Here is an 18,160-nt window from a genome sequence, read left to right on the forward strand (position 1 = left end):
CAGACTCCAATGTCTGGTGTAGTCTCTGGCCTAATCTTGTTCACTTGCAGAAAGTCATGTTTCTCTACTCACAATGCGAAACTGCTTATTTTAGAATCAACACATCTCTTGTATCCTCTACAACTTGGGTCTGTGCTCTCAATTAGTCACTCTTGCAACTGCTGCTTCTGGCTTTCTCCTTCAAGCTGCACAGGCTTCAAACAGTTACCCAGAACCCTTGCAAATGCAATCAGTACAGACTGATGCAAAGGTTCTTCCCTGCACTGGTTATACAACCAATTGTATTTGGGTTTTAGTTCCCAAGAGTTAATATAAGCCATTCTGGTTATGAAGCTAGAAGACTGTCTTTAAAAATTATGCTTGATCAAAACATGTTCTATCAAAGTGATAATGAAGGTGTCAAAACAAAATTTGTTATTCTTACTAGAGAATGGAACTGGATTGCTCCAGCTGAGCCAGAAAGTACTAATAGCAACCACCAGCTTCAGTGAGGCTTGTAACTCACTTTGGATCCCAAACCATACCTGTTCTCCTCCTCAGTCTTGCCAGAATTTTACAGGATAACTTACAAACATCACCCTGTCTGATCAATTCTCCGTGGTACATTTCATTGAAAATCTACTAATATTTGTTAGACATACCACTACCAGTGCTATTAGTAAAGAAAGATGTGTACTGGCTTCTTTTAAGAGTAGGAGGGAGCATTTTTTGCATGTCCGCTAACTTCACACTTTTCTTGATGAGGAGAAGATATGAGTCCTGGCATTTGTCCCAACAGCTCACATATTAAAAAGCTGCAGGATGAAATGCATGAATATTCTTTGAAGAAGGGACTGAAGCTGAGGTCTTTCTCCTTTGATCAATTCTTCTAATCTTAAGACCTCACTAGCAAAGCCATACCAACGATGTTTTCCAAGCTGTACTTCAATTAGTTTTAAAAACCAGAGCAGTTTCACTAGCGGATATTGGTTGTCCCTACTGCAGAAATCCACATACTGTGATAGATGAAGTGCTTTGGAGAAGATTTGCCAGGAAGCCAGAGAAGAATTTCATTCTTGCTGCTAAGCTACTATAAAATCTGAGTGTTATTGCAGTCTTATTTTGTTGCTGTGTTCAGGAGACCCATTTCTGCCCAAAAGATCTGGCGGTATTTAAGTCTGGAAGCAAGATAATGGCTTCACACTTCATGCTCAGAGGCACTGTCATGTACCTTAGATTTAGGTACCTCAATAATGTAGAAATAACCCTTTTATGGCCTGAAATTGCAGTCTCTAAGCGTGAAAATCTAACTTCACCCAGATCTTGTATTCCTATGTGATACTGCCTTGAACTCCCCTGTACAGAGTATAAATATATCCTAGTTAAATGCTGTAGTATTCAGGATGATAGCATTTCAGTCTGATGATAGCACTTTGTTTTAACCTGAATTCCATCTGTAAGACAACCCAAGGAGCACATGATTCTTATAGCATGAGTTGAACAAGTAGTTGAAGGCTAAATGTTCTTTGAAAGAATGTTGGTTCTCCAGCAGTGGTAATTCTGTATCTGCAGGTACAGAATTGTCCAAGGCTGAGGTTTGGGGGCACTGAAGAATTTATGATTATGGCTGAATCCTGCAAGATATAAAGATGCTGAAGCAAGCAGAGCAATTCTTTCCTGATTTATTCTGAGGATAAGGTTAAGGCTAGTCATTAAATCCTGCAAGATAGATAGGAAAACGATGAGAAATAGTACTGTGATTTCATGGGATAAAACTTTCTGTTCTGAGGTCAGACTTTGTCTAAGAGAGGACAAAATGGAATAAGGTAGAGTAAGGGTTACGCTGGAGAACCTACCAGATCCTCCAGAGCAAAGGTACAACCCAAATCTGAAAACCATGTTTACTGCTGGGTTTTCTATAAAGAGTTCAGTTATGGATGGAAGTAGGAGGTAATGAAGCTTTAGGTTGATTGACAGGTCATGCAAAATCCCCATCCGTAAGATAAGGATTGCCAAAATATTGGCAAGAGTTTTTCTGTTTTGTTGCAGACTGGATCAGCATATAGATTTAGTTGTGGTGTAGGGTGGACATTCACAACAGTAGAGACCAGAAAGGTTGATCTTCTGGTGGAATCTGAAAAACGCCCACGTGCTGCAATGAGGCAGTAGGTTATAGAATAAGTAAATAATGGTCCTATTGGTGAGTCTATGAATATATGCATCCATTACAACTGTGGCCTAAATGAACCCACTCCTAACAAATTGTGATGCACATCACTGTACTTCTGCAGTCTGCATTTTGTTTCAGAAGATGCAACAACTGTTTTGCCCTTCACTGCTTGTTACTCAAATTCTAGCTGTTAACCCATCATCCATCTTAGCCTAGTATGCTGTATTTTCTCCAGAAATATCCATGCAAAGTTGCCCAGCTGGTATCAGCCCCCATCTTTGTTGTCTTTGTTCACCTAATAATAAACTGAATCTTTATCATCTTTCTAGTAATCCCAAGTGCAATCTAAATTGACTTGAATGGCAGCTCAGAAACAGCAATAAGTTATGTGGCTATCCAGATTGTCATGTTCATTTGAGCTGTTCTTAGGATGAGAAACACCCTAAAGATAAACCCTGTGTTTCTTCAGGGTGTCCTATGGAATGAAGGCTAGCTATGAATTAATGCTGCCAGTGCATGCACATGCTGGTACCATTCCTCAGATTAGCTTTCTGTTGCAGGATCCAAATCCCAACATTTCCTACTAAGAACTTTTTGGGAACTAGTCTTAATTCTTTTGATAGCAGACACTGTCCTGCTCTTCAGGCCTTTCAGGAACCAGAACTAATGCAAGATCCTTGATCTGTTATTATTTGTAGTCCTATACCTAGTCCTGGATTTGGCCAACATGCAGTGCACTGTAACAGCCTGCAGGTAATCAGAAGCTATTTGTTTACATAATTTTTCTTCCTGCTGTTGAAGGCCAACTAAAAAGCCAAACTCCCAATCCTGTTTATTTTGGAACCCTTGGGCCCTTGCAAATAAATCTCAGATATAACTCAGAATCTGGGAACGGTGCAATTCCTACTTATAAAGTTCATGCCAAAGCTACTACCATCTAGCATCCCAGGCTGTGGATCTCATAATCAATTTACCAGCAATTCAGTTTACCAGTGTGGGTGCTATTACTGTAAAGGTAGGATAGACTATGTTAGGTTCTGCTGAGAAAAGCCCAGATGCAGGAATCAGAAAAAAACTGACTGAAATCTTCCATCATTTATCTAGTATGGGAATCCATAACGCAATGGCAGTCTTGGGACTTTTTGGGCCCAAATTCACTGCTTATATAGTATAGAATTGGAAGAAAACATTTGGCTTGAAATGGCTATAATTCTAGAAGTTTAACTTTCTTATTTTCTATAACTGATGCTTCTAAAAGAGGAAGCTGCTGCAAAATGGACTGCCCATGTTGAAACTCAAGAGGATGAGAAACATCACAGCTGAAAAGACTATAATAAAAAAGATTCAATAAAGTAGGTAGGTGTGCACCAAATATATTATGAATTTCTTGCAAATGAAGATGGAATAAAAGCTAAAATGTGAAAGTACTGAGTGCCTGATTCATGATAACTCACATAGTTCTAAGAAAATCTGCTTATATCCTACTGATTAAATATTTAAATAAAACCAATATAAAATCTTAATATTACAGAAAAGTGATTCAACCTGTTTATCTATCTAATCAATGAAATTCAGCTTACAGGCAGCTGAGAATTCACTTTTCTTTTTCAGTTTGTAATTTGTTTAATTTAGTTTTTCACTGGTCAACTCATCAACAGCTCATTTCTCAAACAGCGGACTTACCTCTTGTAATGTTTTTCACACATGCTCCAGCTTGACAAACTGGGGGAATCTAGGTCAGACATATTTTATTTGCATTCAAATTAAATGAAAATCCGCAAATGTTTTGCTTTTATTTTTATGCTTTACCTGTAGAGGGTTTGTGCAGATATAAAAAAAAATAAAAATCCACCTACTCCAAGCAAGTCCAGAACTTGCTGTTTGCAAATGTTTTGCTTTTATTTTTGTGCTTTACCTGTAGTGGGTTTGTGCAGATATAAAAAAAAAATAAAAATCCACCTACTCCAAGCATAAGTCCAGAACTTGCTGTTGCATAAAGTCTCATTGTTTTCCATTAAATATGTACAAGACATATTATTTTTCCCTGTAATTGCAAACAAAACAACTTGTTTAAGTAAACCTGCATCAGTCAGGACAGTGTAGATCCCTTTTGTGTCAGGAAGAACAGATAGCCTGTGCAAAGCACATCTGTGGGGTGGGGAGTGTTAACTGCATTTGCAACATCAGAATAAAATACAGTAGCACCATTTGCATTGCTACTGCTGGAAATTGTGTTTATTTTGACTTAGGTATCTAGGTTTCAGAACCATGGTCACCTTTATTTTTACATGCTTGAACTAGTCTGTAGGCCCATCAGATAAAATCTAGTGGAAATATTAATTGGTTCAAAAATGTCTAATTTCACATATAAAGCAATAGGCTCTGAGCTAACCTTTGCTCTGAATGAAGTCTAGGAATTATGTTAGAGGGTTCCAAGACAATGCCAGATTAATGCTCTTATCAATCAAAAGAGGAAATCAAACACTAGGAATTTTTAGTAATGTGTCTCTGACATTGTGTGCATCCATAGTATGCCTGCATCTCTAAATCTGTAAGGCATTTCCCTCTTTCCCCCATCCCAGAAACAATGCAATAGCAAGATTTACAAAGGACATCAGGAAAAACACATGGAAGACCTACCTATTTGAAATTACTAAATAAAACAATGGTAAAATTATGGCCAGCATGTCAACATTATATAATTATGTATCACTTGTGTACAAAACTAAGGACATGGAAATAAACATGTTTCCAAGCATGAAAGGTGACCTTTTGTGCAGTGGGTATCTGAGCTGTTGAGCTAGATGTTACTTTGGGTCTAAAGGTCATTGTGGAGGAATCCTCTATATAAGGATTGGCCAAATGCATTTATTAATGGTTACTACAGGGATATATGTAATCCTTATGCTGAAAGTGCCTGGAGAGTGTAGAAACACTGTTGAGATGTAACATTTTGGTTTGTCTTGTCCTGCTGCTCCTGAGTTCCCTGCTCTTGGTCTCTGCTGGCATTAGGCCTGGGTTTGTGTAGGTACACAGTTTGTGGTAATTGGGAGTGGGGCTGTGGCTGAGCCTCATCCCCAGTGGGTACAGCTGTGAAAAGCAGATGAGCAGCATTGAAGGAATGAGCCATGGAGTGCCCAGAGACACTGAGCAATCACCAAATGGAACAGAGGGCACACAGGTGCAGTGCATGAACATGAGGGGTATAAAAGGCTGGGCTAAAGAATGGGAAGAGCAGCTGCTTGCAGCCTTCTGAGGTTGTGTGGTGTTTTCCTGTATGGGTTGCAGCCTTCTGAAAGTGTATGAGGCTACTCTGTGTATTGTGGCCAACTAAACTGTGACATATGCTGTGACAGGTTTGGTCTGACTGTGTAGTTATGTAGTCATTCTCTGAACCAACTCAAAAAATACCTACTCATATCTATGTATATCTATTTTATGGAGCTGTAGAGTTAATGCTTTTATTAAGTGTGTTTAGAAAATATCACAGAAGTGGTTAGGTGGACCAAATACAGGATGGTTCCTCAGGACTATATAAATGGAATTTTGATTGCTTGCACTTTATGAGGAAAAATCAAGTAAATAGTGAGTGTCTAGTCTATAGAAAACATGCCTTAGCTACCTGAAGTAATTTGAAGGTATCATAAGCTTGTGGCAGATGGTGAGTTAGGGAGAAGAAATGTTCTTATTTATTTTTGTTCACTGGTAGGCTTTTCTGTAGCTCTATCAATTTAGTAACAGTGTGACTCATATGAAAACTAATGAACATAACCTGTCAACAACCTTCTGGGGTGAGTGAGTACCATAATTCGAAATCTGCAGATCTCTGAGGTACATCTTTACCCTCTATTGCCTGGAGATACAGGCATGGATTCACAACTAGAAGCATAGGTTAATTTTTGTGTTCCTAGAGAGAAAAGGCATAGGTCGTGATGTGGGGGTTTTGTGGACCTTCCAGGTGAGGCTGTCTTCCTTCAGCTGCACATATCTGCAAAAAGTGATCCAGTTTTGAGGTGATCTGGACTTTTCCTTTAGGCTAATGACCTAGCACAGGAAATTACAAGACAGAGAGCTATAGTCAGAGAAATTTTGTTATTGTTATTGCAAATATTTTTCATCACCGTCCCCTTCCTGACTTCTACTTGGTCTTACTCTTACAGTCCTTTCTACCAGGAAGCTGATAGTTTGAAACCCTCGTACACAGACTTGGAATTAGCTGCAGTTGGTGGGCTGCAGAGTGGATATGAGATCCTGTGATGGCAGAGCCTTGAGGCGTCAAACCATGACGTTCCATGTAAAGCTGGTTGCAGCTTGGAGGAAGGACCATAGTGACCCCTGTGTCCTGAGACCTGCAAGCCCCAGAACCCCCTAAATGTTCCACTGAAGGAGGAAACAGCAGCCACTAAAGGTACTGTTCCAGCTGCTCTTCTAGCCTCCACCTTTGCTTCCAGCTGCTCACTCCTATTATTTGGGATGGAAGGACCATTGAGTGAGGTCAAGGGCCACAAATGCCTCTGCAGAAGTGCTCCCTCTGCCGTGGGACAGGACATAAGGCAAATGGGCAGCCTGAGGTCTGAACCTTCTTTTGCTGCTGATACACATCAGCCATTGTTAGAAGTCTGATAAACTGAAAACATAGGTGGTGTGTTAATGCCTGCCTCATCCAGAGGGAAAGTTTTGTGACTGAGCTTGCAAATTGTGCCTAAGGACAGAAACTTAGTTCAAAATTGTTTTGGCTTCCTGTGAACTGTGTAGGGAAGGGAAAATGCATGTTAGAAACATTGACAATTCTTGATTACAAAATATAAAAGACTAATACATCTGGCATAAATTGCTTTGGGAAAGCTGAACATCACTATATTTTAAATAAATTGCTACCAACTTCATTTTAAACTAATCTTCTTTGTCTAAAATAGCATAAGGATGACCATATCATATGAAGAAAAACTGCAACCAGAAAGTCAATCTACAGCCTTTGGATGAATAGCAAGACTGTCAAGAATATTGGAATATGTAAGTAGATTCTGATATATGACCTCACCTCTTATTTAATTCTAAAATATAAAAAGGCATGCCAGACAATAACAAATTTGTGACATGCAAGTTTTTTTAAAAAGCAAAAGGAAACATAGAGCTAATTTAAATATAATTATTACTTCATACATTGTAGTGTCCGTATATACAGTGCCCCCAGGACCTGAAGAGAACATGAAAATGGCAAAATGTCTGGTACCACCATGTATTAAATATGTGCAGTTGTGCATTGTCAAGTACCGAAATATTAAGTTATTTTTGTACAAAGTACAAAACTAAACAACTAAATAAAATTTTAGAAGTAAAGTGTTTGGTAAGTTTAGACATGATTGATATGAAGATGTGGACTTCAATGTGATTGCTTTAAAGATTTGCTTTTGTCATGGTGGAAAAAGAAAATAATATATGTTTATACTAAATGTGAATTATCATATAGAGAGTTGTGGTTCACTGAGTGTCCAAAAGCCTTTCTTTTTTCTTTTTTTTGCTGGTACAAAATCATGACTGATGTAAAAAAAAGCACAAAGCATTCATTAAAGGGCCGCTTTTCATTTTACCTTAAAAGAAAAAAGAATGGGAAAGAACAATGTGAACGGAGACAGATGAAGACAGGCAGTGCAAGTAACCCTTGCCCAACAAAATATATTCAAATGTATTGTTAAATTCTGCTGGTTAAAAAGTTGAAGAAAATTTGTTCTTCAAGAATTTACTAGTCAGATTTTTTTAATGTAAGTGCATGCTCATTTGTTACAGAAAAAAGACCTAAATGTTAAAGAAAAATAATTACAGTAATTTTTCCCAATGATTCCTTTAACAATTCTCATGATTTATTATTTCAGAAGTGGGACTACTTTTATGTTGTTGTTCTCTTAAATTTTTTTCCTTGTTTGGGTAAAAAATAAACTATGTTGGTGTTTGGTAGTGCCTGGTCAAGAACTGAACGGGAATAGATTTTTATTTTTCTATTGACCCTTCAGATTTGTCACTTCATTAAGTGCAAGGCATTGCAGAGGAGTTATTCCTTTTCATTATCAATACTGTACTTTTATGTTAAAGGGGCTCTTTATCATTTGCAAGAGGCATGCTCTATGGGTCTGGATGAAAGGGTGTGATTCCCTGACTGCACATATAGACCTTTTTTTAAATTCTAGTGGCAATAAAAATGCAGAAACGAAAAAGGAGGTAATTGAATAGTGCATAATTTGCATTTAATCTGAGAATGAATCTGTATTTGTGATGGACAGAAGGTGTGGCTTTCAGCAGTCTAAAGATACAGTAGGTGTTTTGATGTTGCAGATCAAGCACAATGCTAGACTACTGGAAGGATATCATCTGAGTATCTGATACTTGCAGAGCACATGCTCCACCAAATGCAAATAAATTTACCTGTCATGATCCATTATTTTGATGCTGAAGGTAATCTGTCAGCTTTATCTGCTTTTCTACTCTCCTTCCTCTCTCATTTTTCTTCTTTTGCCACTTCACCTATCTGCCTTCTATTTTCTGACTTTTTTTCCTCTGTATGCCTGGTGTTACACATCACCTTGCACTTAGCATGTGAGAAATGAGTAGGACTTCTGTCCAGTATTAACACTTCTCCTTGCTTTAGCTTGGATAATTGTTGCTATTGGTCACATTGCATTCAGATTCCCTTGCACTAATTGGAGGTTTTGTTAACCATTGGAGCAACTGTTCTCTATGTAATGTTATAAACTAAGTGCCATGTCCTGGTTCCAAAGAAGTTGTCTATTTTATGTGGACTTTAGGACTGAAATAATTTGAAATATTTGCTATAAGATGTACAGTAGGTGGAATAGAAGTGGGATGTTGTATGTTTTTACAGCAGTTATTCCAAGCATAAATCAGTGTTCTAAGGACTAACAAAAGGAACAATGGGAGAAAAATATAGAAGCAGCAGACCAAAGGGGAGAGGACAGAAACAAAAATAACTGGGAAATTATTAATAAGATCTTTTGTCTAAGGAGAAAATGAGAGGAGAAGTAATTTCCTCTGCTTTGTATGTTCAACATCTAGGTGTCTAACTTGATCCTCTGTAAATAAGCTTGATGCTCAGAGAGTTAGACAGTCTCTTAATATCTAATCCTTTTAAAGTGTCTGAATTTGGCTGGCCAAGAAACTCAGAAGAAAATGAGTTATTTGAAAACACTAGAATCTTTATTTTGAGACTGAGAAAAGCAATACTAGTAGTCTGTAGTAATGAACAATACTGGCCATGCATGTAATTTCTCTCCAACTTAACCCATGATGTAACAGGTCCATTAAAAAATGGAGTCACAGGTTTAAAACAGGCTTGGGTTATCGCAACTGCTTCCAGTCAAACCATACAGGTAGAGATAGGCGCTGTAAGGAATTGAGCACAAATACCTTCTTTGTGCTAGAGTAAAGAAATTTTGCTGCCTTAGGCTTATAAAAAGTATTATTTCTGTCTCAGTCATATCCTCTAAGGTCTTCTTCAACACCTATAGTAATGCCAGGTTGTACCAATGCTCCCTATTGCATTTTGTGTGTGGATTTGTTCACTAGGTAAAAAAAGAACATGTACAAAGACTCTGCCAAAATTTGATTATGCGCCTAAAAGCCAAATCTTATAATACAGCCACCAAGAGCAGCTCTCTGCTGACAAGGAACTGGGGGGAAAAAAAGCTAATTTATCCATACCTTTCATTCAGAAAAGTTCTTTCTAATCAGTCACTTTTTCTTCAATCAATTAAAATTTTTTTTAGAGTTTCTCAGAACTGCCTTCTGAAAACTTTGTCCTTCTGTTGAAAATTTAGCCCATGGATTAAAAAGTTACCTGCAAGAGGAAAGCAACAAAAATATCCCATTTAATAAATGAGTAGACTAAAACTAGATTCAGCATCATATTTCAGGGGAAAAATGTGGATTAGTTAGTTCTTAGTTGACGCAGTGTCTTACAAAATCCATAAAATTTTGGGTTTGTAAACACCCGTTAAAAATAAATAATTCAAAAGCACCAGGAGACCTGCATTCATATAAAAAGGCTTCTAAAGACTAAGAAGTGACACTACGTTCTGCTGCTGAAAAGACTCAGCAAATAAATAAAATGAAAATGAATTGTCAAATATCTAGTTTGCTTTTGCTTCCTTAGAATATGAACATACCCAAAGAGAAAATCCATTGATGACCTCAACACAAAACATGGAAAGGCTGTCCGCTTATTTTTCATGTTGATCTTTCATACATTCTTTTCAAGTTTCTTTTATCTATTCTTTTATTGAGAAGATGACATAGAGTATTGGTGTGTATGTTAACATTGTCATTACAGATTTCATGAAAATAACACCACATCTTATTAATTTGTGACAGTATCAGCAGTGTCTGCACATGTCTGGTACCAAACAGCCTTTGAAGAAATCAATCACATAACCAGCCTTGTCCTTACTTGTACTGCCAGGGATGAGATGCTGGGCATAAGGCTTGGTTAGTGCTTGCCCTGTTTTGCTTTTTCTCTCCTTTTACTCATAGTCATGCAATTATGGTTGCAAATGAAATGAAAAGAGTTCTTTGGTTTCTTACACTTTTTTTTTTTTAAAGAGCTTAATAAGATTCTAATGGGGTGTTAATAAAGTGCAGTTTAAAGAAATCCTCTATGAGAAGTATAGTATAATTCTCAGAGAGCTAAGATGTGCACATTGCTTATCAATAAGCAATTCCAACTGAGTCATTAAGCCTCCAAATTTGTGCCAATTTTTCTAATAGAATATTTAAAAATAGCAGTTCAGGAAGATATCTCTTCAGCATAGAGAATCCCCAGGCTGTCTCACGCTTTTGAATGTCTTTCTCCCCATCCTGCTTTTATGGCACAGTAAAAAAGGTATCTTGCTGCTGAGATCACTTTCAGAATCAGCAGCATAATTTAAGCTACTTTGAGATTGCTTGAGTTCCACTGGGGACAAAAGCAGCATGAACCTATTTGAGACAGAGTAGTTATGGACACTTCCCTTTTGCAATAACTTTGCTTCTGCTCGTGGGGTAAAGGAATGAAACACTGTGTCTGCCAGCTTCATCGAGCCACAATCTTGTTTTAGTTCCATATTTCTACTGCAAAGGTAAATCTAATTCAGGGAACATGTGGAAGAAAAAATTAGAGCGGTCAGAAAAAGAGGTCATTGATAGTTTCCTTACTTCCTTTAGATTCAGCTCTGATCTGGATCCATTTTCTTAAATGCAATTAGATAACAATATAAAAATTACATGATTGGCATGATACAAGTATGAAATGTGCCTTCCCCTAATTAAAAGAGAAAAAAAGGGTTACTTTCATCTCTAGAAAATTAGGCATTTTAAACTGTCCAGAATATAATAGATTAGGAAGTATAGGAAAGAGTGATGCCTCTAATTGTACAACAATATTGCCCACTAATAAATCAAAGCCGTTCTCAAGAGCAGTTCATTATTAATGCCATTTGCTTACAGATGAAAATGAAAAATGGTTGAAAAATCAATTAGGACATTGATTTTTCACCATTAAAAAAATCTGGAAAGTAGGGATATTGAATGAGATCACCATTTAAAGAATCATTTGATTCTGCTTGTTTCTCAAGAGTTTCATAGCATAGCTTGAGCCCTCCTTCCCTAGCTCACTGAGTGATGGATTTTATTTCTTTTCTCTGTAGAGAGCCTTTATAGGTGAAACTCTTCAGTGTGTGCTATGTTGGGTTTTAAGCATGTGAATCTGTGATACTACAATGTGCCCCAAACTAAACATGTGTTTTCAGTACTTTGTTCATTTTTATCCTAAATATTTATCCCCTCTTGAGAACATATTTTAAGTATAGTTGCTGACCATTTGGTACAGGAAGTTGAGGTAATGTCTGAGTTCTCCCCCTGCCTCTCTTGCTCATGACAATTTTAGTTCTGCATTGAGAACGGTTTTCATGTAGAACTGTTGAATTCAAGGTAGTCTATTAGCTGTGACAAGCCCCAAAAAGTTTTGTGCGGTATGATAGAGAAGGATATTAACCAGATACCAAATGGAAAAAATGAGCCATATTGGATTAGTTTACTAGAAGGCAGAGTTAGACATGTAGACCTCAGATATCCTGCACCTCTTAAGTTTCTGAATCCTTTTCCTAGCAATGTAGATGTCAGGAGGGAGAGATCTGATGGCTAAATCAGAAGAGGAAAGGGGATCTTATATTCACAAAAAAAAAGTGTTTGTGTTTGTCTCCACTGAGGTCACACTGTTGGCCCAGTCAAGTGCTTTCATTTTGCAAACTAGACAAGCAACTTTAGACATGAGACCTGCATCCTTGCTCAGATCCATGCTTCTGTAGCTCTATAAACAGATAGCATAGAAATACTCAAACTAATACCCAAACATGTAGATCCTGCCTTATTAAGCTCTTTGACCATATATTTTTATTAGAACTGAAAAACATCTACCTATTCCTATACTCTGATAGGCATGTCAATGGGCATGTTGGATATCTCTGCAGACTCTTCTCAGTTCTAATTATTAAGTTCTTTATTAAGTTCCTTATTAAGTTCTAATTTTTATTAGAACTGAAAAAAATCTACCTATTCCTATACTCTCTGATAGGCATGTCAATGGGCATGTTGGATATCTCTGCAGACTCTTCTCAGTTCTTGAGCAAAACGTTTATTTGAAACAGTTTATTTATTATTTTGCCCAGTGTACATAATGTAGGGTAATTTTATTTATTTGTTGGCAGTGAAAACTGACATGAATATATAATTTCTAATGGAATCTGAGTTTTCTTATCTGTAACAGAAATAAAAAACTCCCAACAAGTTATGAAGCATCACAGGGTGCTTCATAAAGGTATTTTATATTTATAGTTCAGCCTGAATGCTGGAGTTCAGTGAAGTTCATCCATACATTCTTTCAAGAAGAAATTAACTCCTGTCTCTGTATTAGTAAAACTTAGTTTTAAAAACTGGTATTAACATTCCTGTGGCATGCCAAATCTAAACCCTTTAAACTATTTATAGCTGTGAAACCTTAATATTGAGCTGTAATTTACCTGTAGTTATAGTAAATACTACTAGATAGTAGTACAATTATTACTATAAGAAAGCAAACATCTTTTGAAAACCAGAGCCATTCTTTGCGTAACATTGCACATGTCACAGAGCAGTCAAACTCACTGCTTGCATTCATATTTCTTAGCTTTGGTATTGTTTCTGGGATTGTTTTTTCTTTTTATGGTACTAGAAAAATGTTATAATTTTTGCATGGTTATTTTTCACTTGGAAAAACATGATCTTTCAGGCTATTTGTTTTTTTAAAACAACCTGCCAATTTCTATCCTCCAAAATGAGGAGAAGAATACAAATACATTTTAGGCACAAATATCTATAAGAAATTGCATATGAGATCTGGTAGCAGATTGCAAGTAAAGCAGCAGGAGAAAGCAGGATATGTGAAACAAAGGGCTTTGTCTCAGAGGAATGTGTTGTGCATCGCTGAGGTTTGGGAGTGGCACTTAAGAAGCTTTAACGTCAGAGCACGCACATATGGTACCTGGCACATTAAAGGGAAGGTGAACTGCATTGCAGTCACCCTGAATCTGAAGATGAAATACTGCTTATTTTAAATGTAAGAAATTGAGCCACCGTTGGTCAGAAGATGTAATATACGGCTAAGTGGGGGTTTCATCCATGATCAAAGGAGGAGGGATAAAAGAGGTGCAGTGCAGCTGTAGTGTTTCAAGCAGGTATCTTAATACAGGAGCAAGTGCTGTACTGGGCAGGGCTTATGAGAGTGAAACAAGCACCTGTTCCTGCTGGTAATTTCCTGCCTAGACTATATTCAATGCAAAGTAGCTGAGAGATTACAGATGGTAAATGATGTAGTTTATGTGCAATGACCTAGGCACAACACTGTTGTATCTATAGATAGGAGGAGCCTGATTTATTTAATGTGCCAGTGCAGCATTAGTGTGTTTGGAGAGCATTTCTCAGCATGAGACAGCAGCCAAACAGCTGTGCAAGAGCAGTGCAGCTTAATAGGTGGAATCTTTTAGGAGACCAAATGGAAGTGATGTGCTGCAGGTTACTCTGATAGACAACAGCATACACTGTGACAGTAAGGCTGTGTGTAATGTGGAGTCCTTGGGCATGTTCTCAGGGTAAAAATATTGTTCTGAAAGGAGCTATCTCCTCATTCTATGACTGCTGAGAGATCAGTATTGTACTATTGTCAGCTGCAGCTCTTTATGTCTGAGCTGCTGCCGACATTAAACAATATCCAAAAGACTGCAGTGTGCCATAGATAAATTTGAGATGTCAGGGAATATTTAATTGGTTTTATAACTTGCTTATTTGATTTTTCTTGTACCCACATATGGCTATGCTTCTTAGCATTAACTATTCCAAGGTTTGTAGATGTAATTTACTTTTCCTTCTCTGTCTTCATTTCCTCCCTCTATTTTGGGCAAGACTTACAAGAAGACTTGCTTGTGCAAATGTGAAGTTACAATTCAACCTTATTGTATTCAACCTAACTTTTCCCAAATGACTGATTTGACCATGTCTGAGTCAGACTTAGTGAACTGATCAGGATGTTTTGAGATTCAGATTTCACACAGTAGTCCTCTACCTTGCTGCTGTGTTGGTGCAGTGTTAGGCATCAGTTCTGGGATTAGATCTATCATCCTCTAAACAGGAAACCTGAGTTTCAATCTGAACAATGCACTATCTTTTGCAAAAGAAGTAGAGAGAAATTTCCTTGGGTTTTGTTACAGACCACCAAAGATAATTTTGGGAACTATATTCCTTTGTGAGGTTTTAGTCCTGTTCCACTAGGTTTTTTTCAAGCTTTACAGTCATACTTGGCATATCTGATTATATCCTTTATTCTACAAACAAAAGGGTGCTCAGGATCACCAGTTAAACTCAGAACAATTATTTGAGAACCTGTATCTCAACTGACTTTATTTCCTTCTTACATATACTGTAATGCCTTATCCAAATTTGTGAGTGAGGTATTGTGCAGTGTTTAATCACCACCACAGTTACATGCAGAGCTTGCATTGTTAAGTGTTTTCTCATTGCCCCAGGGATATCTGGAAATGGAAAGATACAATATTGAACATATTGTCTTCTTTGGTCCTATTTTATTTTTGAAAGGACTTTGGCAAAGAAGAAATGATGTGATATCTAGAGCTTTGAGCAAAATAGTCAGCTAGCTCATTTAAAGAGGCAGTGTATGTGAAATCAATTTAGTGAGGCTGCATAATAAAGAAAGGTAGCTGCTTGGAATCCAAATGAATTTGCAGTCACAGGTGAAATCTGTTCTAAACGCCAAGAAAGATGCATGTCCTAATATAGATTTTTTCTCAGTTCAAACCACTCATTTACTTTTTCGTTTACCTATTCTGAAGCTGATGAAGGTATAATCTACAGGTTTTTTAATCTTATTTGGTAATTGAAATAATACTTTAAAAATAGTAAATAATATATGTCAATGATCTCTTAAAGTGCTCCACAATAATACAAGCACTCTTGACAGTTTCAAAAACAGGAAATCTGATTTATATTTTCCTCAAATGATATCATGAATTTGTATCTCCAGAAATTTCCTTTGGGTGCAGATTCCTTTCTAAAAGGATAGATGAGTTTTAAAAGAACTGAAATCTGTTGTTACCCCTCTCATTAACACCCCAGAATGTTGCATGTAGGCATGACAGAGAGTCAGCCACACAACTTCTCCATCCAGCTTGTAAGTGCTTTTGCTGGACTTATCCCCATGCTGTGTTACTAAGCATCACTGTTTTCATACTGAATGTGAAGCAGCAGCTATATGATTTCTGGTGAGTAACTTGCATTTTCAAAACAAACTGACAGAAATGAGAGAAAAATCCTTATTACCTGTATACTGAAACAGTTCGGTAACTTTGCAAGCTTCAGGCCTTAATGCAGAGATAGTTGTTACTTTGGAAGACTTTTTTCCAGTCAGGAGAAAAAGGCAGTACATCCACATTCTGGTGAATTTGGGGTGTTTGATGCTGTTCTGTGCCAGACTCCTGGTTTATGTTCAGGAGCTAGTCAGATAACTGGGAAACTTGGAAAGATTTTGTTCTTCATCTTGTAGGAGATAAGTTGAGTTTCCAGCAATTACTTCATAAGTGGGTATTGCTGTGAAGTATAAAAAGACCAGTAGACTAAAAGAGTTGATGTTGAGGACTTCATATTTGGGGTCACGTTCAGGGGTTTGTTCAGGTTAATTCTGCTCTAGTCCTGCCCAATGACATATCTTCCACTTCAGGTTTGTGTTTGGAAGTCCTAGTTTCAGTGCAATCCATATTTAATTGTAAAAACATTCCTTTAATCATTTCTATTACAATATTCTATTCAGACCTATTAGAATTATTTTGCAAACATGAAATCAATTTTTAAAAAAAGTTTTTTATCATTGTTCTGAATTGTTTTCCACTGTTGGGACTACTTATCCTCTAAAAAACAGAAGTAGAAATGCCTATATTGGTGTTTATACGTCAAAATAGTTACAAAGTCCATTGACTTTTTGAACAACGTTCAGACTTCCTGCTGAGTACAGTGTAAATGCATTTACTGCCACTTCTGACCATTCCAGTGTTTCATCAACCATTACAGAAACTCACGGCTGTGAAAGTGAGCTGAAAGTGAACTCTTTGTCTTGGATGGTGAAAAACACAAGGAGAGACTTGCAATTTGCTGTCATTAGGACAAATTCATGCTAATATCATACAAGTACTTTTTTTGTGTGTGGTAGGGCGAGGGAAACAACTTGCAAATGTGATTGCATTGTTCTTTTGAATATTGCACATCTGTATGAGTGTACCCAGGGGCACTGCTTGATATCTTGACAAGGCTGGTCTTTGCTAAGATAGTCCTGCACCTCCTCTGTCACTCCTGTATACTCTTGCAATTTCTTTATTTACAATGGCTCTTGTTTGATCCTGTGATGGGTTAGTTCATGCAGCTAACATCATCCTGAAACAACTTATTTTGTTTATATCATAAAAATAAGAAAATTTAGCTCTACATTAAGTCTCCAATTTTGGATGCATGCAACCTGAAGTGCTTCAACTATGTAGCTATCTTCTACCATTTACTTTTGTATGAGGAGATTTTAAACATGCTGAAATACTGTTTGCTTCCTCAGCCATTTCAGAATTTATTATTTGCGCATTAGGTCATAACATTTTCACTATTTCTTTTCTTCGTTTTTTAAAAACTATGCTGGTTCTGGCTGGGTAGACTTAATTTTCTTCACAGTGGCTGGTATGGGGATATGTTTTGGATTTGTGCTGAAAACAAGATTGATAATACGAGGAGTAGATTTTAAACATGCTGAAATACTGTTTGCTTCCTCAGCCATTTCAGAATTTATTATTTGCGCATTAGGTCATAACATTTTCACTTTTTCTTTTCTTCGTTTTTTAAAAACTATGCTGGTTCTGGCTGGGTAGACTTAATTTTCTTCACAGTGGCTGGTATGGGGATATGTTTTGGATTTGTGCTGAAAACAAGATTGATAATATAGAGATGTGTTTGTTATTGCTGAGCAGGGCTTACACAGGCTGCTGTAGTTGTTTGCAAAACTATTTTAAATCCAATATATATAAATTTTATATAGAATGTAGAAGAAAAGAATGTGGGAAAAGAGCAAAATATAGTTTGATCTAAGAAATTCAGCATTCTGTTTCAGAGCTCTGCTCTGAAACTCTGGAATTGCTTTATATGAAGAGATTTTAATCAAAATCAAATTACTCTTGATGTTTTCCCTTGTGGATTTACTCTTCATTTCCACCTGGCAGATCTCTTGCAGCCTTGATTGATAGAGCTGAATTCTGAGCTATAATCCAGATGGAATCTCTGATTTTTATTCTCACTCTGCTGCCTTTTTCTCAGCTGTGCTATCTGGGGCATTTCTGCAGACAATTCCAACTTCAGAATGGAGTTCTGTTCAAGGAGAACATAGAATGG

At 37.1% G+C, this 18,160-nt stretch overlaps 1 long non-coding RNA gene across 2 annotated transcripts; it reads left to right on the top strand.

Moving 5' to 3' along the window:
* The first annotated feature begins 5,396 nt into the window (after positions 1-5,396).
* On the top strand, positions 5,397-8,698 carry LOC120496992. 2 transcript variants are annotated; one of them, XR_005626393.1, is made up of 4 exons: positions 5,397-5,505; positions 6,310-6,720; positions 7,066-7,162; positions 8,480-8,698. It is a non-coding gene; the product is annotated as an uncharacterized LOC120496992 (long non-coding RNA). The 2 variants fall into 2 exon arrangements; XR_005626392.1 differs by lacking the exon at positions 8,480-8,698 and adding an exon at positions 7,320-7,810.
* Positions 8,699-18,160: the final 9,462 nt, after the last annotated feature.

The sequence above is a fragment of the Passer montanus genome, unplaced genomic scaffold, assembly GCF_014805655.1.
Source record: "Passer montanus isolate IOZ18808 unplaced genomic scaffold, ASM1480565v1 scaffold12, whole genome shotgun sequence".
Classification (NCBI taxonomy): domain Eukaryota; kingdom Metazoa; phylum Chordata; class Aves; order Passeriformes; family Passeridae; genus Passer; species Passer montanus.